Raw genomic sequence first — 24,988 nt, 5'->3', positions numbered from 1 at the left:
GATTCACTTCTAGTTTATCCACTAGATACCAGGTCTCCTAGGACACAATTTGAGGAAGAAAAGCCAAGATTTCCCCAATTACATTGGTCTCCTTGCTGAAAGGGAGAGAGGGGTCAGACAGAGAAATCCCCTGTATTCTGGCCTTAATATTGACAGAGGTAGAGGGTAAGAGGACTAGAAGGATAATAGAGGAATAAAATATGGAGCTTGTCCTTGGTAGCCAAAACACAACTTTTTAATAGTTAGAATCTAGTTTTTGCTATCTGTGGTTTTGGAAATAGTCCATGTGCCTATACTAATTTAATTCTTATACTTTGAAGCAATACTAAATCAGGTTTATGTCATTGAAGAACAAAATGTCTGTTATTTTACTATATTTTAGTCACTGGAACATTCAGAATATGCTATATTAGGAAAATATACTACCATATTTCTCATTGTTTAGACCTATAATTTTGAGGAATTAATTTGAACTTAAAATAATGTTTTCAACTTCTTGTTACATACGATGGAAGTAGACCATTTCATAATTTTCAAACCAAAAACATATTGTACCATGAAGTAAACATTTTTTATAAATTATTGGTAAGATAAAATCAAGTAGGCTGTGAGAACTTAAACTCTCTGCCATCAAGCTCAAGCTGGCACTAAGAATGAAAACCACCCCTTCCTGTCCAATTCTGCTACTCTCCTATCTACATTGAAATGACTGATATTCCTATGTCTTCATTGCCACAACCTTATTTTTCTTGGAATCTTCTGCCTAAGGAAACGGTTTCATCATTTTTTAATGTGAAATTCCTGAGAAGCCCATCAAATCTTCAATGGAAAATATCAGCATATAATTTATCCCTTGTGATTCTTCAAATGTCACATCAAAATATATGCCTTCCTGTTTGCATCAATCCTAAACTGCTGCACCTGATTCCTATTGCATCCTAATTTCTACCTTTTCCAATTCTCAATAAATTCTGACATTACTTTTTTCCCTTTGAAATACTGCAGAACTTTACATGGCGATTAGCAAAAATTCCAGCTTTGTCTTCAAAACAGGTTATGATGTCAAATTTAGATAATTAGTTTTCTTTAATTTCTTATTGAGACTGTTCACATACCATACAATTATTCAGAGATCCAAAGTGTACAACCAATTGCCTATGGTACCATCATACAGCTGTGCATCCATCACCACAATTTTTTCCTTCAATTTTTAGAACATTTTCATTACTCCAGAAAAAAAATGAAGACAAGAAAGGAAAACTCAAATCCTCCCATACTCATAATCAGCTCCCCTCTGTTATTGACTCATAGTATTGCTATAGTACATTTGTTAATGTTGATGGAAGAATGTTAAAATACTACTAACTGTAGTATATAATGTGCAATAGGTATATTTTTTCTGGTATGCCCCTCCATTATTAACTTCTAGTTATAGTGTCATACATTTGTTCTAGTTCATGAAAGAGATTTCTAATATTTGTACAGTTTATCATGGATATTGTCCACCACAAGATTCACTGTTTTATACATTCCCATCTTTTAACCTCCAACTTTCCTTCTGGTGCCATACATACTCTGAGCTTACCCTTTCCACCACTTTCACACACCATTCAGCACTGTTAGTTATTCTCACAACGTGCTACCATCACCTCTGTCCATTTCCAAACATTTAAGTTCACCCTAGTTGAACATTTTGTTCATAATAAGCAACCAGTCCCCATTCTTTAGACTCATTCTATATCCTGGTAACTTATATTTCATGTCTGTGAGTTTACATATTATAATTAGTTCATATCAGTGAGACCCTGCAATATTTGTCCTTATATGTCTGTCTTATTTCACTCAATATAGTGCACTCAAGGTTTCATCAGCCCATTTTTTAAGATTTTTTTTTCAACACTATACATTCTGTCCTAAGTAAAGAATTGATGGTTTCCTGTATCATCACATATTTATGTTTTAACCACCATCACCAGTATCTATATAAGGACATCTCCATTTCTTCCACAAAGAAGGAGGAAGAGTCAAAGAAGGTAGAGAGACAAAAGAAAAAGGAAAAAAAGAGAAAAAAAGACACACACACACTCACACACAAAACATAACAGCAAGGAAGCAACAAAAGGAAAGATAGCATTAAACTAAAGTAGAATAGAGTCAGACAACATCACCAATGTGAAGAATACCATACCCCTCCCCTATGTCCCCCTCATATATGCATGTAGCTTTGGTATATTGCCTTTGTTACATTAAAGTAAGCATGATACAATGTTTCTGTTAATTACAGTCTCTAGTTTGCATTCATTGTATTTTCCAACCAATCCCACCCTATTTTTAACACCTTGCAATGTTGACTTTCATTTGTTCTCCCTCATGTAAAAACATATTAGTGCATTTTATCACAATTGTTGAGCACTCTATGTTTCACTGGGTTGTACAGTCCCAGTCTTTATCTTTCCTCTTTTCTTCTGGTGTCCCAAATGCTCGTAACCTTCCTCTTTCAACCATACTGACAATCCTCTCACTCCTTTCTTTTCCTATCTGTCTGTAGTGTTCCCTTTAGTATTTCCTGCAGAGCAGGTACCTTGCTCACAAATTCTGTCATTGTCTGTTTGTCAGAAAATATTTTAAGCTCTCCCTCATAATTGCAGGACAGTTTTGCTGGATATAGGATTCTTGGTTGGTGGTTTTTCTCTTTTAGTATCTTAAATATATCACACCACTGCCTTCTAGCCTCCATAGTTTCTATTGAGAAATCTGCACATAGTCTTATCAAGCTTCCTTTGTATGTGATAGATTGCTTTTCTCTTGTTGCTTTCAGGATTCTCTCTTTATTTTTGATGTTTCATAATCTGATTATTAAGTGTCTTGGCATAGGCCTATTCAGATCTATTCTGTTTGGGGTATGCCACACTTCTTGGATCTGTAATTTCATATCTTTCATAAGAGATGGGGAATTTTCAATGATTATTTCCTCTGTTATTGCTTCTGCCCCTTTTCCCTTCACTTCTCCTTCTGGGACACACATGACATGTACATTCATGCATTTCATGCTGTCATTCAATCCCCTGAGACGTTGCTCCTATTTTTCCATTCTTTTCCCTATCTGTTCTTTTGTTTGTAGGCTTTCAAGTGTCTTGTTCTCTAGTTACTGAGTGTTTTCTTCTGCCTCTTGAGAGCTGCTGTTGTATGTTTCCATTGTGTCTTTCATCTTTTGTATTGTGCCTTTCATTTCCGTAGATTCTTCCAGTTGTTTTTTTTTCAAACTTTCAATTTTTATCTTATGTATGCCAATGTTTTCATTATATGCTTTATCTCTGTTGCAATATCTTCCCTAAACATTTTGAATTGATTTAGCATTAATTTCAATTCCTGCATCTCAGTTGAAGTGTAAGTTTGTTCCTTTGATTGGGCCATAACTTCATTTTTCTTAGTGTAGGTTGTAGTTTTTTGCTGTCAAGGTATCTGGTGTCCTTGGATACCCCAATCAGGTTTTCCCAGACCAGAACCAGATCAGGTCTCAGAAGGAGGCAGTAGTATCAGGTTTCCATGAGGGTGTGTCTTAGAAGATTGACTCTCCCTGTGAGGCCTCAAGCCATTTTGCTTTTCTGCCCAGCAGGTGGTGCCTGTCAGCCTGTCACTCTGGACTGGTGTAATGAGGTGTGGCCCATGGCTGTTTTTCCCCAGGCTCTGGGGTCTGGTTCTGAATGGAATATGGGTCACGGAGCTCGGCACCACCTCCTTCCTCTTAGCAGAGAGCCCCCAGGGAGATATCAACTGCATTTGAATAGTCTCTCTGACTCTGCTATCTCCATCCTTGTCTGGGTCAGAGTGCTGGGAACTGAAAATGCTGAGGCTTTCTCCACTGAACTGAAAAAATGGACAGAAAGCCCCCCTTTAGGGCCAGTCTGCAACCCTCCTCAGTTTTACCCATTGGCCAGAGATAGCACCTGGTTCTCTGGGCTCCCCCTCCCTCCCAGAGTGGTCTTTTGGCTCTCCAAGGTCAGTTGTCACCAAAAACCTCTGTCCTCTTTTTGGGAGTCATAGCTGGTATTGAGCACTCCACATTTGTTAAAACCCAAGTTTGGGATGCACTGAGCTATATTTGCTCACTCCAGGAATGATGCTTTCTACCACAGTGAGGTTTTGCAGTTCATGCTGCCATGCAGGGTGGGGGGCAGCTCCTGGCTCATTCCTGCAGTTTTAACTTACAGATTTTATGCTGCAATCTTGGGCATTCCTCCCAATCCAGGTAGGTGTACAATGTGTGGACAGTCATGGTTGTCCCCCAGCAGTTATTTAAGATTATTTATTAGTTGTTCCTGGTTGTTTTTTAGTTGTTCCAGGTGGACTAACTAACTTCCACTCCTCTTTATGTCACTGCCTTCTTCCTCCTCCTGGATAATTAGTTTTTGAAAAGGATTACAACAATTAAGAAATGCACAGGTGGAAATTGAGGCCACCCAAGACAGAATTTTCCATCCAGGAAAGCTAATATGACAACGATGTGCTTTTGAGGAATTGGGAGGATGCACTATGACATGGATAGTCATAAAATTCCCAAAACATTTTTACAGGTGTACTGAGATTTAAGATATTTGAATTGGTATGTGAGTGCTACTTTTTGTTTTTTCTTGTGAGTCATGTGAACCCATGGACTACAATTTTGTTGATTGTTTAGTTCACCATGACTGCTATAACAAATTCCAAAGACTGTTTGGCTTAAACAGTAAGAATTTATTGCCTCACCATTTTGGGTAGGAGTCCACAATCAAGGTGTCATCAGGGTGAAAACCAAGGAAACCGCAGAATTGCTGCAAGTCAGCACCAGAATGCTACAGTCTTAGGGAGACAGCATGAACATTTGGGACCATTGTTTTAGATTTCTAGTCTCCAAAAATCTGAGACAATAAATGCCTGTTATTTAAGCCAGACAGTTTTTGGTGTTCATCCTAGAAGCAATGGCAAACTAAGGTGAGTAGACTATATTAAAGTTAATGATGCATTTCTATAATTTGCAGAATAGTAAATAATGATACTCATTGTTATAAACAAACAAACAAACAAAAAACAACAAAAGCTAAATGAGGAAAGAAGATGAAAAATGAAATAGCAAATTGACTAAAAAAATAATACAAAAAGAAGTGAACTAACAAAATCAGGACAAATACCAAAAATATCAAAATGGTTAGCTTATTACTGATATAAACTATATCAATTATTGAATTAAGTATAAATGGAAAAAATGCTATGATTAAAAGTCAAGATAGTCTGTGTGGCTAAAACCACAAGACCCAACTATAGACATTTTATAAGAAAGCCAAATCCATATTATGTCAAAGATAAGCTGAAAGTAAAAGGAGTCAAAGAGTTATGTAGAAAAGAAAACAAATTGAGTAAATGATCAGACAAAGTATTACAAGATGAAGTGGGCCTTGTCAGACTAACAAATTCAATTTTATATGACAATATAACAGTACTTAATTTCTATTTACATAAGGAGAGAGCTTCAAAATATAAAATGAATGAAATTGAGAAAACTGAATTGAGAAAAAGAGAGGTCCACAAACATACTTAAATATATTTACAGACATATCTCTTCAAGAGAAATAAGAAGCAGATAAAATTTGATAATGCTATATAAGATGAAATAACTCTTTTAAAAAGTGAAATAATTTATATTCTAAAACAGTGTCTAGTATTATTTTCAACTGTACCTGGAGAATATACAAAATAAATCAGTAGCCTAAACACTACACCAATACTCAACAGATTTCAGAGCATTAAAATCACACAAGGCCAATCTCATAGCCAAAAGTAAATGAGCCAAATATGCAAAACAATAAAGTATCTAAATATTTCTCAAATGTTTAGAAATCATGGAGCACATTCCTAGAATAAAAATTGAGTAAAAAAGATAATACAATGGAATTTAGAAAGTATTATCAACCAAATGATAATGAAAATTCAAAATACACAAATTCTTGGGATGCTGCTAAACAGTGTTGAGAGGGATTTATAAATTTAAATGTATATTTGGGAAAAGAAAATGGATGAAAAATGAAAGAACAAAGTCCCATCTAAAGGAGAAAATTAAAAAGAGCAAATAAGATGCAAAAAAAAAATTGAAGGGAGGAGACAATTTTAAAAAGAGGATAAACTAATAAAATGAATAAATAGTCTCAATAGAAAAAAATCAACAGAGATAAAAGTTGGTTCTTTGAAATGATTGGTAATGTCAGTAAACCAAGTGATGGTTAAATTCATGTGTCAACTTGGCAAGGTTACGGTGTCCAGTTGTTTGGTCAAACAAGCACTGGCCTAATTGTTACTGTGAGGATATTTCATAGATTTAAATCATCAGTAAGTTGATTACAAATGGCTGATTATAATTACACTCAACAGAGACAATTACCTTCCACAGTGAGAGAAGTATCATCCAATCAGTTGAGTGCCTGTAAAGGAGAACTGATGATTTCAGCAGTCAGAAGGAAGAATTTCCATCTCTACTTCAGCTAGCCAGCTCCTCCTGGGGGATTCATGGGAAATCTTCATTGGTGTTCCCAGCTTGCAGCCTGCCCTAAGGAACTAATCAGACTCCCCATCTCCACAATCTCATGAGCCAAATCCTATAATAAGTCTCACAATATTTGCATAGTATGTAGACAGACAGACTAGCACATAGATAGATAGATAGATAGATAGATAGATAGATAGATAGATAGATAGATAAACTATTGGCTCTGTTTCCCTGGAGAATCCTGACTAATATAAATCACTCTCAAAATGACTAAAAAAAGAGACAGACTGCCAATATCAAGTACTAAAGATTAGATATTACTATAAAATTTACAGAAAATATACAAATTCTACAAAAATAAAATGAAAACCCTCAAAATGCTAAGTTGATATGAAAAGAAGTTGAAATTCCAAGTAGTTTTACATGTATTAGAATTTTGAACCCACAGTTAAATATCTACCCACAAATACAATGAAGTCTTCATGGCTTCAATAGCAAATTGGAAAATTATTTCAAAAAATAAATGAAAGAATAACATAAATGTTACACAGATTAAGAAAGAGGAATATTTTCCAAACATGTTTTATCATAATTACACAATAAAATTACATGGAACAATGTATAGAAAAACATATGTGGAAAAAAATTCCTAGCCAATAAATAAACAAATTGAATGTAATGAAAGATGAAATGATAATGCATCATGACCTAGTATGTAATTTTTGAAATGCCATACTGAAAAACATTTAAAAGGTAATCTTTAACATCTTGACCAAAAGACAGATGCAAATGAAATGAAATAAAGCTTCAGTGGCTGAGATATTTCAAATGAAGTTGAGAAATCACTCTGGTGGACATTCTTACACGCTGCATAGATAACACTTTTTAGCTTTTAGTGTATTGGAATAGCTAGAAGTAAATACCTGAAACTACCAAACTCCAACCCAGTAGCCTTAACTCTTGGAGATGATTGTATAACAATGTAGATTACAAAGGGTGACAGTGTGATTGTGAAAACCTTGTGGATAGCACTCCCTGTATCCAGTTTATGGATGGATGAGTAGAAAAATGGGGACAAAAACTAAACGAAAAATAGGGTGGAATGGGGGGATGATTTGGGTGTTCTTTTTTATTTTTATTTTTTATTCTTATTCTGATTCTTTCCAGTGTAAGGAAAATGTCCCAAACTAGATTGGGGTGATGAATGCACAACTATATGATGGTACTGTGAACAGTTGATTGTATGCCATGGATGATTGCATGGTATGTGAATATATCTCAATAAAACTGAACTAAAAGTAAACAAAAGGTGATCTTTAATCTCTGCTACAGAATAAAGGAGAAAAATTATTAAATTTTCACATTATAAAAGAAAAAATTGATAAAGACAAAATTAAAAACACTCATGAAAAGTGAATGAAATGTTTTTAATATGATAAAAAATTCTACAATCCCACTTCTAAGAATATATTCAAAGACAGTGAAAGAGTAACAAGCAGTGACTTGTATACCAATATTCATAGAAGCATTATTAATAACCAAAACCTAGATAAAGCCCAAATGTACATAAAAAATTAATCTATAAACAAAATGTGGTTCATACCATAATGGAAAATTATTTTTCCTTAAGAAAAAAATATTGAACTTTTGAGATACACTGCAAGGTGGAATAACTTTAAAAATGTACTCAGTGAAATCATCAAGACAAAAAAGACAAAATAGCATGGCATCATTTATAAGAGACAAAAAATTGTATAAAGTATCAGAGGTAGAAAGCAGATTAGAGGTTATAGGAGGTGAGATTGATGGAGAGGGGTGAAATGTTTGTGTTTGTTTGTAAAAAACAAAAACAAAAAAACAAAAACAATTTCATTAGGAAATTACAAGGAAAAATATAGGAAGAACATACCTGAAAATATTCTTACCAAAATAAAGCAAATTGATTCTAATGAAATATATAAATATGAATAATACATCATGATCAAGTTGTATTTATCTTTGGAAAGGAATATTGGAAACTCATAAATAATGTCTTTAATCACTGTTACAGAACAAAAGGGACAGATAAGATCTTCATAATAAATGAAGGAAAAAGTTGAAAAAGTCCAAATTTACTCAAACTAAAATGATGAATCAAATTAAAATCAAAGGGTTCACCTTTTTAGGTTCTAAAGAATTGGGGTAGCTGGTGGTGGATACGTGAAACTATCAAACTACAACCCAGAACCCATGAATCTCAAAGACAGTTGTATAAAAATGTAGCTTATGAGGGGTGACAATGGGAGTGGGAAAGCCATAAGGACCACACTCCACTTTGTCTAGTTTATGGATGGATGAGTAGAAAAATAGGGGAAGGAAACAAACAGACAAAGGTACCCAGTGTTCTTTTTTACTTCAATTGCTCTTTTTCACTCTAATTATTATTCTTGTTATTTTTGTGTGTGTGCTAATGAAGGTGTCAGGGATTGATTTAGGTGATGAATGTACAACTATGTAATGGTACTGTAAACAATCGAAAATACAATTTGTTTTGTATGACTGCGTGGTATGTGAATATATCTCAATAAAATGATGATAAAAAAAAGGGGAAAAAAAAATCAAAGGGTTCAAACACATATGAAAAGATGCTCAAAACCCACATTGAGATATCATAGGTACTCGGATGGCCATTATCAAGAAAACAAAAAACTGCAAGTGTTGGAGAGGATGCGGAGAAAGAGATCACTTATTTACTGTTTGTGGGAATGCAGAATGGTGCAACCACTCTGGAAGGCAGTTTGGTGGTTCCTCAGGCAGCTAAGTATAGAAGGCTAGGATGCAAATGGACATAGGTAAACCAATGTTTATAGTATTGATATTCATGTTTGCCAAGAGATGGAAAGAGCCCAAATGTCCATCAATGGATGAGTAGATAAACAAACTGTGTATACACATATGATAGAATATTATGCTGCTGTAAGACAACATAAAAAATGTATAACAATGTGGATGAAACTTGAGGACACTATATGGAGTGAAATTAGACAGAAAAAAAGGACAGATACTGTATGGTCTAACCAATATGAACTAACTATAATGAGCAAACTCTGGAAGCTTGAGCTAAGAACACAAGTTATCAGGAGATAGAAAGAGGTAGAGATTGGACATTTAATGCTGAAGGAGTACAGAATTTTCAACAGGATTGCTTGTAAAGATCCAGAAATGGATAGCACAATACAATGTGATGGCAGCACAATGTTGTAAGTATAGTGAACAAAACTGAGTGTGAGTATGGTTGAAAGAGGAAGGCTAGGGGCATGTGTGACACCAGAAGGAAAGATAGAGGATAAAACTGGGAGTATATAACTTGGCAAAACCTAGAGTGAAGAATGATGGTGATTAAATGTAGAAATATAAGAAAAGTTTTACATGAGGGGGAATAAATGAATTTCATCATTGCAAGGTGTTGATTGTGGGATGGTATATGGGGAAAATTACAATCAATGAAAATTAGGGTCTACAGTAAAAATAACATTGTAATATTTCTTCATTATTTGTAATAAGGACAATACACAATGCTCCTCAGCATTAATCAACAGAGGGGATATAAGGGAGGGGTATGGATTCTTGTTGTTTTTCTTTTTTTAATTTTATTTACTGTTTATTCTTTATTCTTTTTTATTTTATCTTTTTTTCTCCTCTTTTTTTTTCTTTTTTTGGTGTGTATGTGTGTGGGAGCAATGGAAGTATTTTCATATAGATTGTGGTGGTGAAAGCATAATCAAGTGATTATACCAGTAGCTAGTGATTATTCACTCAGGATAGATTGCACAGTGTGAAAATAAAGCAGTTTAAAAGATAAACAGAAAGATACTAGTGCTTGAGAAGATTTGGAGAGAGACATGTACCTATTCACTGTTGGTAGGGAAATAAAATGGTGCAGACCCTACTCAGGGCAGTGTGGTGGTTCCACAGGAAGCTGGGTATAGGGTTTCCATTTGATTTTCAACCCCTTTATTTGGTATATGCTTCAAAGGACTGAAAGCAGGAACAAGAATAGATATTTACACACTGATGCTTATGGCAGCAGTATTCATCATTTGCAGTGAATGGAGGTGGCCTAAGGGCCCATTGACAGGTGAATGAAAGGTGAACTGATGTGTACACATACAACAGAATATTGAATGGCCGCAAGAAGGAGTGAAGTCATGTGGCATACAACTAGATGAATGAAACTTGAGGACATTGTGTTGAGTGAAACAAGCCAGAAATGAAAGGAAAGATATTGTATGGCCTCATTAATATGAACTAACTATATTGAGCAAATGCTGAGAATTGAATTTGAGAGCATAGGTAACAGGGTATAGAATATGGACAGAGTTTCAGCAATTGCTGATGCAGGAGTGCAGAGTGTTCAACAAGGCTTGTTGTATAAGGCCATAGATCATAAGCTCTTACAGCAGTCACTTCTATTCCTGAGTTCTGACTATTAGTGAAGAGAGGTTTATTTGGTAGTAAATTTATATTTTCTGTAGCAGCCTTTCTAACATAACTCATATGGTCAGTTTATTTAAACAACATGGTTGCATGGAACCTAGAATGGAGAATGAGATATTGTTATTCTGATCAGGTTAATATGATACCCAATACTCCTCAGAGTACTTTGAGCAGAAAATAAAAATGTATTTGCAAAAGTCCTATTGAGGGACAGTGGGAAAATGTGGATATATTAAACATCCTCACTTAGGGAATTCCTGATACTCCCACAAGCATCAAGGAATTCCGATTTAATAAATCAAGCCCTTGATCTTGAAACTGATTCTTGAAAAGGAGAAGCTAAGCCTACTTGTGATTATGCCTAAAAGTTACCTGCAGACCACCTCTTTTGTTGCTCACATGGGGCTTCTCTCTCTAAGCCAAACTCTTGAAATAAACTCACTACCCTCCCTCCTGTGTGGGACATGACTCATGGGAGTACAAGGCTCTGGACACATGGCACATGACTCCCGGGGATGAGCCTGGCCCTGGCATTGTGACATTGACAAAGCTATCTTGACCAAAAAAGGGAAAAGGAATGAACCAAATAAAATTTCAGTGAGTAAGAGATTTTAAATAGTCAAGAGTTCCTTCCGGAGGTTAGTCTTATGCAAGTTTCAGCCAGATATTGCAATTTGCCACCACATGCCAAGCCCCAACCAACAGTATTTCTGAAAACCCTAAAGAATACAGTGGGCTCTAAGACTCCATAAAAGTTTTACTTCAGTTAATTTTTAAAAACTTAAAGCCATCAGATTGTCCCTATGCCAGATAAGCCCTCAAATCCAGAGAACATCAGCCAGCTTCACTCCTCTACTCCATAATGTCTCAACACCACTTTTTAGCAAGAAGAAATTAGAATTGTCATTGCCCAGATATCATTGAAGGTTGAGAGAATGATCACATGAGAGGGAGGAGTTTTAATGAAGTGTTCTCTGCACTGACTCTTAGGAATAATTATAAGTAGGCTTAGTATTATCATTACAGAAATAATTCTCATAAGGGCAAGCCTCAAGGTCGAGGGCTTGGCTTACTGAATTGGCAGTCCCTAATGCTTGAGGGAGTTTCAGGAGTTCCTCAGGTGTGGAAGTTTACTAGTTCCCTATCTTTTCTCTAGTCACTTAAGGGACTTTGGAAATACCTGTTTTATTTTTTGTCCAAAATACTCTGCAATGTATCACAGTACTACATTAACCTGTACAGAATAACAAGATCTCATTCTCTATTTTGTGTTCCTTGTAATTAGGTTGTTTAAATAAACTGACCAGGCAGGATAAATTAGATAGTGTGCTACAGAGAATTAAAATTTGGATAAAATAAACGTCTTTTCCTTTTGGTCTCACACAGATGTTGAAGTTTTAACATACAGAAAATATTATAGACCATACTATATTTGTCCTTTTGTTTCTGGATTATTTAACTCAACATAATGTCCTCAAGTTTTATTCACATTGTTGCATGCCTCACAATTTCACTACCTTCTGTAGTTACACAATATTCCATCTTATGTATACACCACAATTTGTCCTTCTGCTCATCAGTCAATATACCCTTGGGCCACCTCCATACACTGGCAATTGTGAATAATGTCACCATGAAAAACAGTGTGCATATGTCTATTTATATCCTTACCTTCAATTCTTCTGGGCACATACTTAGGAACTGGATTGCTAGATAACATGGCAACTCCATACCCAGCTTCCTGAGGAACTGCCACCTTACCCTCCAGAGGGGCTGCACAATTCCCCTTACCCACCAACAGTGAATAGGAATACTACTTTCTCCACATCTCCCCCAATACTTGCAGTTTTCTGCTTATTTTTTTTAAACAGTTTTATTCACACAGCATACAATCCATCCTATGTGTGCAATCAATGACTTCTGGTATAATCACATAGTTATGCATTCCCCACTGCAATATATATGAGAACATTCCTATTTCTTCCAAAAAGAAAGAAGAAAAAAAGAAAAAAAAAAAAGAAAGAAAATCTCATACCCCTCCCTTATAGCCCCCTCTAATCTACATTTAGCTTTGGTGTTTTGCCTTTGTTAAAATTAATGAAAAATATTACAGTGTTACTGTTAATTATAGGTCTTAGTTTATATCAATCATATTTTTTCCAAATACCTTCCCATTTTTAACATCTTGTAATAGGGATGTACATTGCTCTCATTCATGTAAAAACTTTCTTGTATTTGTACAATTAACCACCATCATTTTCCACTCTAGGTTTTGCTAAGTTATACAGTCATGTTTTTATCCTCTAGCTTGCCTTCTGGTGACACAAATATCTCTAGCATTACTGTTTTCAACCATAATCACACTCAGCTTGCTTAATTACACTTACAGTATTGTGCTACCATCACACAGCATTCTGCTCTCCATTTATGAACTTCACAATAAACATTATTGAACATTTGTACTCCTTAAGCATTGCTTGCCCAATTTCTGCTCTCTTTCTATATCTTGGTAACCTGTGTTCTCTAATTTAACCCTCAGAGTTTGCTTATTAAATTTAGTTCATATTAGTGAGACCATACAATATTTTTACTTTTGTTTCTGGCTTCTTTTGCTCAACATAATGTCCACAAGTTTCATTTACACTGTTACATGTGTCATGACTTGAATCCATCTTACAGTTGCATAATATTCCATCCTATGTACATAAGACAATTAGTTTATCAACTCATCAGTTGATGGACATTTGGGCTGTTTCCATCTATAGGCAATCATGAATAATGCCACTAGAAATATTGGTGAGCAAATGTCTGCTCATATCCCTGCTTTCAGTTCTTCCAAGTATATACCTAGTGATTTGGTTTGCTAAATTTGCTGAAATGCAATACACTAAGAATGTGTTGGCATTTTCAATGGAGTTTTATTAGGTTACAAATTTACTGTTCTAAGGCCATATAAAAGTCCAAATTAAGGCATCAAGAGGAAGATACTTTCTCTGAGGAAAGGCTGCTGGAATCTGGGTTCCTCTGTCACACTGTAAGGCACATTGCAATGTCTGCTGGTCTTTCTCTGGTTTCAATGTTTCTCTCTCTGTCAGCTCCTGTGGGTTATTGTTTGTTTCTTCCAGGGTGTTTCTCTCTAAGTTCTCTGGGATTTTACTGTCTTTCATCCTCTTCACAAAGTACTCCAGGAAAGTATTTGGACCAACTTTGAATAGGCTGGGTCATCTCTTAACTGAAATTGAAATGACCTAACCAGAAGATCCCAAACACAATAAGTCTGCATCCACAATAGTAGATTAAGAGAACATGGTCTTCTCTATGGTACAAAACAGATTCAAATCAGCACACCTAGAAAATGGTAGGTGGGTAGATAGAGAGACAGACACATAGCATGGGTTACTTTCATTGTTATAGGTGGGAGGTGTGGTGGGTAGACTATAACATGACTCCCAATCAACCTCATTTCTTGGTATTCATGTATTGTCACCTCTTCTTGAAGGGAGCTGAATTTAGTCATTGTTGTAAGAAATAGAGTACAGCAAAAAGTGATGTACTGGCACTTCTGGTATTAAGTAATACAAAGACTGTCCCTTGGTTACCCAGGGATTGGGCAGAGACTGGCCACCACCCTACTATTCTAAGGGGCTTGAGAGTGTGCCCCAAAGATGGCAGGGGGTCTAACTGCCACCCAGATGCTTGAAGAAAGTGGGACCAAGAACAACATGGTCCCCCAATGCTTGATGTTGGAACCCTCACCCTGCTCTTTGGAGACAGCAAGGCCACAGCATAAACCCTTGGAGAGTGTGGAACTGCTGCTCTCTCAAGCTCTGAGGATAAAAGGTCATTCTATAGATGACTTTAAGACCTTAAAATAAAATGAAGTATGCCCTAAAGGTTTTCAGAACTGTTTTGGACCAGGTACCCATTTTCATTTCAAACAGAAAATGGGAAAATTTATCTTATGACTTTCCATCTTTTATATACTGGCAATGAGAATATTTATCTTATGATTCTCCCTCTTTTATATATTGGAAGCAGATAACTTGTTCTAAGTTTCACAGGTCCACAACCAGAGGAAAATTTTGTCTTGTGATTGACCACGCCATCCTGATTTTGATAAGACTTTGCAGTCATTTATTGTTACTGAAATGATTTAAGGTTTTGTGATATTGTGATGGAATAAATGAATTTTGTGTATGATAAGAACATGTCTTTGTGGTCCAGAGTTGTGGAGTGTGCTTGTTTGAAACTGTTATGTACCTCAGAAAAATGCCAAGTACTTTTTATCCCCTCTTGTGGGGCAGACATATTGTGGGTGGGACATTTTTGGTTAGGCTACGTCAATTGAGATGTGACACAGCCTATTCAAGGTGGGTGTTAATCCTTTACTGGAGTAATTTGTGAACAGGATAAAAGAGAATAAAAGCCCAGAGAACTGGAAAAGAATAGTCCTGAGAGAAATGAGCAAGGAATTGAGAGACAAGGCCATTGAAACCAGAAACCAGTAGAGAAGGACAAGCAGACATTAACATGTGCCTTTCCATGTGACAGAGGAACCCTGGATGCCAGCAGCCTTTCCTCAGAGAAGGTATCTTCCTCTTGATGCCTTAATCAGACATGTTCATGGCCTTAGAACTATTAATTTGTAACCTAATCAATCTCCATTGAGAAAAACACCCCTTTCTGGTGTATTGCATTCCAGCAGCTTTAGCAAAATGAAACAGCATGATAAATGAACTAGATTTGACAGATATTTATGGCTCACAACAACAGAAACATACACAGTTTTCTCAAGTGCTCATGTATAGGTCTCCAAGAAGGATGACTTGGTGGGTCACAAAGCAAGTCTCAATAAATTTTAAAAGTTTTAAATTGTAAAAAAGACTCTGAGATCAAGATGGAATGAAGATGGAAATCAATAACAGGCAGAAGTCTGGAAAATTCACAAATATATGGAGGCTAAACAACATACTCTTAAACAACCAGCAGGTCAAGGAAGAAATTACAAGAGAAATCAGTAAATATCTCAAGGGAAATAAAAATGAGAGCTCAACATATCAAAACTTATGGGATGCAGCAAAGGCAGTGGTGTGGGGAAATTTTATTGCCCTATATGACTATATTAAAAAAGGAATAAGGAGCAAAATCAAGGACTTAAATGCTCACCTGGAAAAACTAGAGAACAAAAAGCAAACGAACCCCAAAGCAAACAGAAGGAAAGAAATAACAAAGACTAGGGCAGAAATAAATGAAATTGAGAACATGAAAACAATAGAGAGAATCAACAATACCAGGAAATGGTTCTTTGAGGAAATCAAGAAAATCAATGGACCCTTAGCTAGGCTGATAAACATAGACAGAGTGGATGAAAATAAATAAAATCAGAAATAGGAGGCAGACATAACTGCTGATCCCACAGAAATACAAGAGACAAGAGACAATGCAATAAGTGACCATAAGATAAAATAGAAAAATCAGATGAAATGGACAGTGTCATAGAAAAGCATGAACAACCAACCTTGACTTGAGAAGACACAGAACCTCAACAGACCAATCACAATTAAAGAAATTGAATCAGTCATCAAAAACCTCCCCCAAAAGAAAAATCCACATCAGCTGATTTCACATGTGAATTCTATCAAGCACTCAAAAATGAATTAGTACCAATCAAACTCTTCAAAAAATTTGAACAGGAGGGAAAGCTACCTAACTCATTCTATGAAGTCAGCATCACCCTAATACCAAAGCCAGACAAAGATACTACAAGAAAAGGAAATTACAAACAAATCTCTTTAAGGAATACAGATGCAAAAGTCCTCAACAAAATACTTGCAAATCAATTCCAGCAGCATATTAAAAGAATTATACACCTTGACCAGGTGTGTTTTATTCCAGGTATGCAAGGGTGGTTCAACATAAGAAAATCAAGGTAATACACCACATCAGTAAAGCAAAGGGGAAAACCCACTTGATCATCTCAATTGATGGAGAAAAGGCATTTGACAAAAGTCAACATCCTTTCTTGATGAAAACATATCAAAGGACAGGAATAGAAGGAAACTTGCTCAACATGATAAAGGGATTATATGAGAAACCCACAGCTACATCACACACAATGGGGAAAGGCTGAAAGCTTTCCCCTAAATTCAGGAATAAGATAAGTAGGCACATATCACCAATATTATGCAACATTATGCTGGAAGTTCCAGCTAGAGCAATTAGGAAAGGAAAAGAAATAAAAGGCATCCAAATTGGAGAGTTAGTCAAACTTTCACTGTTTGCAGATGATATTTTCTATATGTGGAAAATCCCAAAAAATCTAAAGCAAAGCTACTACAGCTAATAAATGAGTACAGGAAAGTGACAGGACAAAAGATCAACATGCCAAATTCAAGAGTATTTATATACACTAGTAAGGAGCAACCTGAGGAGGAATTCAAGAAAAAATTCCATTTCCAAAAGCAAGCAAAAAAATCAAATATTTAGTAAAAATTTAATGAAGGGCATAAAATGCCTATATACAGAAACTACAAAAGTTGATAAAAGAAATCAAGGAAGACCCAAATAAATGGAAGGGCATACTGTGGTCATGGGGTGGAAGACTAAATATAGTTAGGATGTCAGTTCTGCCCAAGTTGATTTAGAGAATAAGTGCAATACAATTTAAAATCCCAACAACTTACCTGGAGAAATAGAAAAACCAAAAATAAAATGTATTTGGAAGAGAAGTTTGCCCTGAATAGCTAAAAATATCTTGAGAAAGAAAAATGTAGTGGGAGTTCTCACACTACCTGATATTAAACATATTATAAAGCAAAAGTTGTCAAAATAGCATGGTACTGGCATAAGAATAGGTATACTGACCAATGGAATTGAATTGAATGTGCAGAAACAGACCCTCTCATTTACAGACAATTGTTTTTTGATAAGGTGGTTAAGTCAACACAAGTGGTTCAGAGCAGCCTCTTCAACAAATGGTGCTTGGAAAACTGGATATCCATATGCAGAAGAATTAGAGATCACCTATCTCACACCTTAAACAAAAATTAACTCAAATTGGATCAAAGACCTAAGCATCAGAGCTAAGGCCACAAAACTTTTAGAAGAAAATGTAGGGAAATCTTAAAGATCTGGCAATAGGAGGTGGTTTCCTAGACTTTATACCCAAAGTGTGAGCAATGAAATAAGAAGGAGATACATGGTATCTCCTCAAAATTGAATGCATTTTTGCATCAGAGGACTTTGTCAGGAAAGTAAAACTGCAGCCTACATGAAGGGAGAAAATACCTGGAAACCACATATCAGATACATGTTTAATATCCAGAATATGTAAAGAGATCCTACAACTCAACAACAAAAAGACAAACAGCCCAATTGAAAAATGGGCAAAAGATGTGGGGAGACACTTTTCCAAAGAGGAAATACAATTGACTTAAAACATATGAAAATTGCTCAACTTTAGAAGCTATTAGGGAAGTGCTAACCAAAACCACAAGGAGCCATTATCTCATAACTACTAGAATGACCATTATCAAAAAAACAGAAACTTGCAAGTGCTGGAGAGGATGTTGAGAAAGAGGTACACTTACTCACTGTTGGTGGGAATGTAGAATGGTGCAACTGCTCTGGAGGCTGTTTTTTTGGTTCCTCAGGAAGCAAAGTACAGAATTGCCAAGTATAGAATAGCAATCCCATTTCTCGGTATATACTTGGAAGAACTGAAGGCAGGGACATGAACAGAATTTTATACATTGGTGTTTATACTGGCATTACTCCTGGTTCCCAGAGATAAAACCAGCTCAAATCTCCATTAACTGATGAGTGAATATGATAGAATACTATGAAGCTATAAGACAGAATAAAGTCATGATGCATGCAACAATGTGGGTAAACCTTAAGGACATTATGTTGAATGAAATTATCTGGAAAAAAAAGGACCAATAAAAAGGGGGATAAAAGTGAGGGGTATAGGATTGTTTTTGTTTTTGTTGTAGTTTCTCCCATTTTTTTTTATTCTTTATTTTTAATTTTATCTTATTTCTTTTCAGAAAAATGGAAATATTTTCATATAGATTGTAGTGGTGAAAGCATAGCTATATGGGTATACCAGGAGCTATTGTTTATTCTCTTAGGATGGATTGTATAGTAGGTGAGTAAAACTGTTTAAAAATTTAACAGAAAGATACAAGCACTGGAGAAGATGTGGAGAGAGAGATATACATGTTCACTGTTGGTAAGGAAGTAGAAAGGTGCAGCCCCTCTGGATTGCACTTTGATGGTTTCATGGGAGCCTAAATATAGGGTTGTCATATGATCCTGCAACCCTGTTATTTGGTATATACTTGTTAGACTGAAAGCAGTGACATGAATAGGCATTTTCAAACTGCTATTTATGGCAGCATTATTCACATTTTGCAATGGATGGAGGTGGCCTAAGGGTATATCAATGTGTGACTAGAAGGACAAACTGGTGTATAAATTCAACAGCATATTGAATGGCTGCAAAAGGAATGAAGTTGTGAAGCATGCAACTAGGTGAATGAACTTTGAGGACATTATGTTGCATGAAATAAACCAGAAATAAAAGAAGGAATATTGTAAGCCCCCATTAATATAAACTAATTATAATGAGCAAATGCTGAGAATTGGATTTGGTAGCATAGCTTGTCAGGAGATGGAATTGGGCAGAGATTGGGCTATCAACAATGCAGGAGTACAGAATGTTCAATAAGGCTTATTGTAAAGGTTCTTTGATTGTAAGCTCTTACAGCAGTCACATCCATTTCTGAATTTTAACTCTTATTTAAGAGATGTTTATTTGGACCAAAATTGATATTCTCTGTAGCATACTACATAATTTAACCTGTATGGTCAGTTTATTTATACAACATTATTTCATGGAACCTGGAATAGGGAATGAGATCTTGTTATTCTGTATGGGTTAATGTAAAACCCTGATACATCCCAGAGTATTTGGGGCAGAAATTTAAAAAGTGTTTGCAAAGTCCCCTTGAGGGACTGGGGGAAAATATGGAAATCATGAACTTTCCCACCTGGGGAATTTCTGATATTCTCCCAAGCATTAGGGGCTCCCAATCCCTCGATCTTGGGGCTTGCTCTTATTAAACTTACTCCTTTAAAGGAGAAGCTAAGCCTATGTGTAATTATGCCTGTGTCACCCCTGGAGAACCTCTTTTTTTGATCAGATGTGGCTTCTCTCTCTCAACCAAGTCTGCAGGTAAACTCACTACTACTCTCCCCTCTATGTGGGACATGACTCCCACGGGTGTAAGTCTCTCTGGAAATGTGGGACATGACTCCCAGGATGACCCTGGCCCTGGCATCATGGGATGGACAATGCCTTCTTGACTAAAAGAGGGAAAAGAAATGATACAAAATAAAGTTTCTGTGGCTAAAAGATTTCAAATAGAGTTGAGAGGTCATTCCTGAGGTTATTCTTATGCCTTATATAGATATTTCTTTTAGTTTCTAGTGTATTAGAATAGCCAGAAGGAAATACCTGAAACTGTTGTACTGTAATCCAGTGCACTTGATTCTTGATGGTGACTGTATAACTATATACATTTTATCATGTGACCATGTGATTATGTAAACTTTGTGACTGACAGTCCCTTTACAGTGTATGGGCAGATGAATAATAAAATAAAGACAAAAAAAGACATCCCCTGGCTAAAGAATTCTGGTACCTGTTGTTGACATGGTAAAATCCACTCTATGTTTTACACCAAGAATTTCAACTTCTAGGCCCTTGTTATTTATAAAGTTATCTTTGTGATTTTTTTCACAATCATTTATTGATGAATATAAAAATGTGTATAACACCTTTCTTTGAATAAACCCACTGTTAAGTTTAAATAAATCAAGGAAACAAACAAAAAGAAACCTAATGATACTTCCTGACAGCTAAAGATCAAGTTGAGATTTCTTATTATGACAGACAAGTCTTTGCTGTGATTCTCGCTGCATCCTTAGGGAACAACTTGTGGGTATAAATTCTGCACATGTACTTCCTCTAACATGGAATGTTCCTTCTTCTCATTCCACAATCACCTTCTTGATTTAGGCCTGTCAATCCTTCAAGATAGTTTGGGTGTCACTCTAAAGAAAGAGTGTCTGACACATCTGGATATGTCTCTCTTCTAAGTGGTACCGTAATGCACAGTATAAAATTTGGTTATTTTTTACATTGTACACTGCTCTAATGTCCTTGTCTATCTCTTTGTCTTAAATATGAGCTTCTCAATATTAGGTGTTCAAAAGTGCCAGTGCCCAGCAGTCTATGACTCAATAAATGTTCACTGCATGAATAAATCTGTCTATTTCCCATTCACATTTGTCCATTTAATTTATTGGACTCTAATGTAAAATGCTATATTTTTTGTCCATTAAATTCAATTTTATTGGTTTCAGTCCCCCTTTAAATGGATTTTGAGTCTTCATTTTGTCAACTGTTTTTTCCTAGCCTTGTGTCTCCCACTAGAATGAAACTTCCATGAGGACAGAGGTTTGTGTCACTTTCCTTCACCAGTATCTCATCAGCACCTAGGAAAGTGCTGTCATTTACATTATAATGACTTAATAAATATCTGTTTAATAAAAAAAAGCTATTATATTTTGAACTTTGCCTAGTTTCAAGCAGCTCCCTATTTTGAAAATTCTACCTTAACCCTTTTTATCCTAGCCACCTAGCTTTCTTAATATCATCCCTAAATTACTCCTTCTGAGTGTCTGAAAGGTTCGTGTTCTCCCTTGATGCAATGTGTTTAATAATAAAGAAGGTTTTACTTGATGACCAATTTTTATCTGGTGGTCTGTGTAGGACAAGGTAACATATTTTTATAATGTGCAATAAAAACGATAGTAAATTGGTGTGCTATAGTTCATTACTTAACACATAATATTGCAAATGTTATGTGTAGTTAAATTAAAAATTAATATAAAGCAGGCAGTGTGACAAATATGTTCTTTTTTCCAGTGCCTGTTTATGTGGGAGAAAGAGAAATACCAAAAATCAAACATTGGGAATAAATATTGTAGAATCAATATAAAATTGTAAATAATCTGTAGAAAATTTTAAAAATATAAGTTGAAATAAGGTGAAGATCTACTGAAATTGCAGTATGTACATTTATTATATTGCCCTGAACAGTATACTGAAACCAAAATTCATCAAAGAAGAAAACATTTTATTATTGTGCTTTATCTAATATATTATTAAAAATCTAGTAATCCTGGAAAACAGCCCTATAGCAGATAAAAGAGACAGCAGAGAATAGCTGAAAGAATCACTTATATCTATAAATGTGAAAAATGCTATCTCTTTCTTTTCCCTTAGAAGAGTCACTTTCAAGGATTTTGCATTCTTTATCATTAGATGGGAGATGGAAGTGGTAAAATTCTTATGAAAAATTTGTTTTTATTTCCATCTCCCATGCTACCAGTTACCTTATCGTAAATCATCTCAATTCACGGGAAAATACCCAAAAACATCAATCAAAATGGATTCCTATCAATAAGGGTAATGGTTACTATTTAATTTGGTGTGATTTTAAACACAAAACTTATATTTTATTCTTCTAGCCATCGTTATCCATGAAAAATTCTTTTTTATGGGCAAGTCATCTACAGTATTCAGAAAAGACATAGGTGACTTAGGAAACGTATGCTAAAAGGAGTTTGTCACATTTTTATGGGATGCTGAGGAAAAGGTTCTATTGACGTATTCTCCTAAAAATAGTAACCAGGTACAATTAATAGAGATCCCATCAATGGAAATTATTTTCTGTTTCTGATTGGCCCACAACTGACAGCATTGCCTGTAGAAGTTACAATTTCCTGGGAGTTGATATTGATCAACAAAGTTTTAGTGAAATTAAAATAAAACCCATGAAGTTGTGCTAAGATGGCAGCTCCCATGCCCATCTCATAGCCCAGAGACAAGCAGTTCAGCAAACCACAGCCTGCAGAATCCTGCCTGCCACCTGATTTTGTACACCTGCAAGCTAAAAATGGGAAGCAAATAAGCAACATGTAAGATGTCAGAAATGCTTAGAATTTGGACAGTTGGACTTATGTATGTACAGGAAAAAAACACCTACAGAGGCCTTCAAGAACAGTATAACTAAAGAAAACTTTAAAAGAAAAAGAAAGCAGATTATTATTACAACAAAGCTTTGGAGAAACTAACGTAGGAAAAGAGACTGAGGAAACAAGTTCTAAGAGTGTAACCAGTTCCAGTACCAATAGCAGGGACAGTTCAGCCAGTGATTCTTCATCAGAAAGTGAAGAAACTTCTACCTCATCCCCCTCAGAGGATAGTGACACTGGTGAAAGCTCTTCTAGTGGAGAAAGTCTTCAGCTTCCTCCACAAGCTCTTCCTCCTCCTCTGATTCAGACTCAGATTCCAGCTCCTCCAGTAGCAATAGCACCAGCTCAGATAGCAGCTCTGAGGATGAACCACCAAAGAAGAAAAAGAAATAGAATTGGTCCATCCATATTGGACTTGAGGACTGAAAACATTAAAGGGATTCTCTAAAGGGAATTTAAAATATGTTAAGGCCAAAAAGATTAACTGTTCAAACATTATAAAGTTCAAAATTTTCCAAATGTTTTTACATTTTACATTGTAAGAGCATAAAAAGTATTAATAATTGATTACACATATACTTTTATTTTAAGAGAAATTTTGTTTTGCTTTATCTTTAAAATATTTCTCTGAAATCAAAGCTGAAATCCAGTATATCTGTTATTGTGATGAAACTTATCTTTTTTTCCCCTGTGAAATAAATGCCATATTTTGTTATATGTTAATGGTATGTATCTTTCAGACATATTTTCAGAATAATGTACCAGAATTTCAGACAATGAATTTCTAATGCTTTTGGCTATGTGTTATTCTGTAAGATTTAATACCTTGCTGTTGTAAGGTTATGAGTTTTCCTACTGTTGATAAATGTGCTCTATTTTTATGTTTACATTCAGAAAGGTTCTCTGATTTCTTGGTCTAAATGAAAAGTTCAAGGAACTTATTATATATTTACACCTTTTGAATGGTACAATTCTCACATTGTTGTAGCATTCATTATCTTCTGGTTCCTTATGTTCTCAGAGTAACACTTGCGTGAGGAAAATCATTCTAGAGGAATCTAAAAAGGGGTAAAAAATCAGAAACTATTTAGGAATCTAATCTTGGTGCCTTTTGATAACTTCAGCATATCAGAAAAAAAAAAACAACCATGTAAAAAGCTATCTTAAATAAAAGTGATATAAATATCTTTGAGTAATGGCATGCTACCATTAAAGGGAGAAAAGAGGTGGGAGGAAGAGGTAATTTTTGCAGAAAATTAGGGCAGTGTTGGTTGCCTTTTATTAAAAAGATTTTTTTCTCTTTCATAAATATGGTCTTTTGCCATTTCTGCAATTACTGTATGTCAGCGAATATGGTAACTGCTCACATATGACAGTTTATAGCATAAATATGTATGACTTGGATTAAACCTGATGTGTTTGCATGGCATATACAAAATTTAAATCTAGCATAAAAGTCAGGTTTAAAAGAAAATACTGCACAATATTTCTTAAACGCAAAATACTTTGTGGTAATGAGGAAATTTGTTGTAACACCATATTATTCTGTGATGTCTTTTAAACTTTTTGGAAAGTGATATCATTTGTAGAAAAATCTTGGTTTGGGTTCAATATGTAAACACTATGAATGCTAAGTCTTTTTTATATTTTTATGAAAAAGAAGTAGAAATTACTTTTGAAGAAAATGGGCTTCTATTTAATCTTGAAATATATATGTATGTTGCGAGTTTAAGGAGCCTGTGATTATGATTACTTGTAAGATTTATGGAACCTTCTTATTTCAATGATTGTAAATAAACTCTTAAAATATAATTTCAAAGTCTCCATAAAGATGTATCATTTGAAAGGTAAATTTTATAAACTAATAATCAAACACATTTTACAATG

At 35.2% G+C, this 24,988-nt stretch overlaps 1 pseudogene; it reads left to right on the top strand.

Annotated features, from left to right (window-relative positions):
• The window catches only part of LOC119524383, a 76,985-nt pseudogene extending 53,491 nt beyond the window's left edge, over positions 1-23,494 (top strand).
• The last annotated feature ends 1,494 nt before the right edge of the window (positions 23,495-24,988 follow it).

This window comes from Choloepus didactylus (genome assembly GCF_015220235.1).
Source record: "Choloepus didactylus isolate mChoDid1 chromosome 11 unlocalized genomic scaffold, mChoDid1.pri SUPER_11_unloc1, whole genome shotgun sequence".
Lineage (NCBI taxonomy): Eukaryota > Metazoa > Chordata > Mammalia > Pilosa > Megalonychidae > Choloepus > Choloepus didactylus.
The sequence above is the reverse complement of the archived record's forward strand: the minus strand, read 5'-3'. Positions and strand labels throughout refer to the sequence as shown.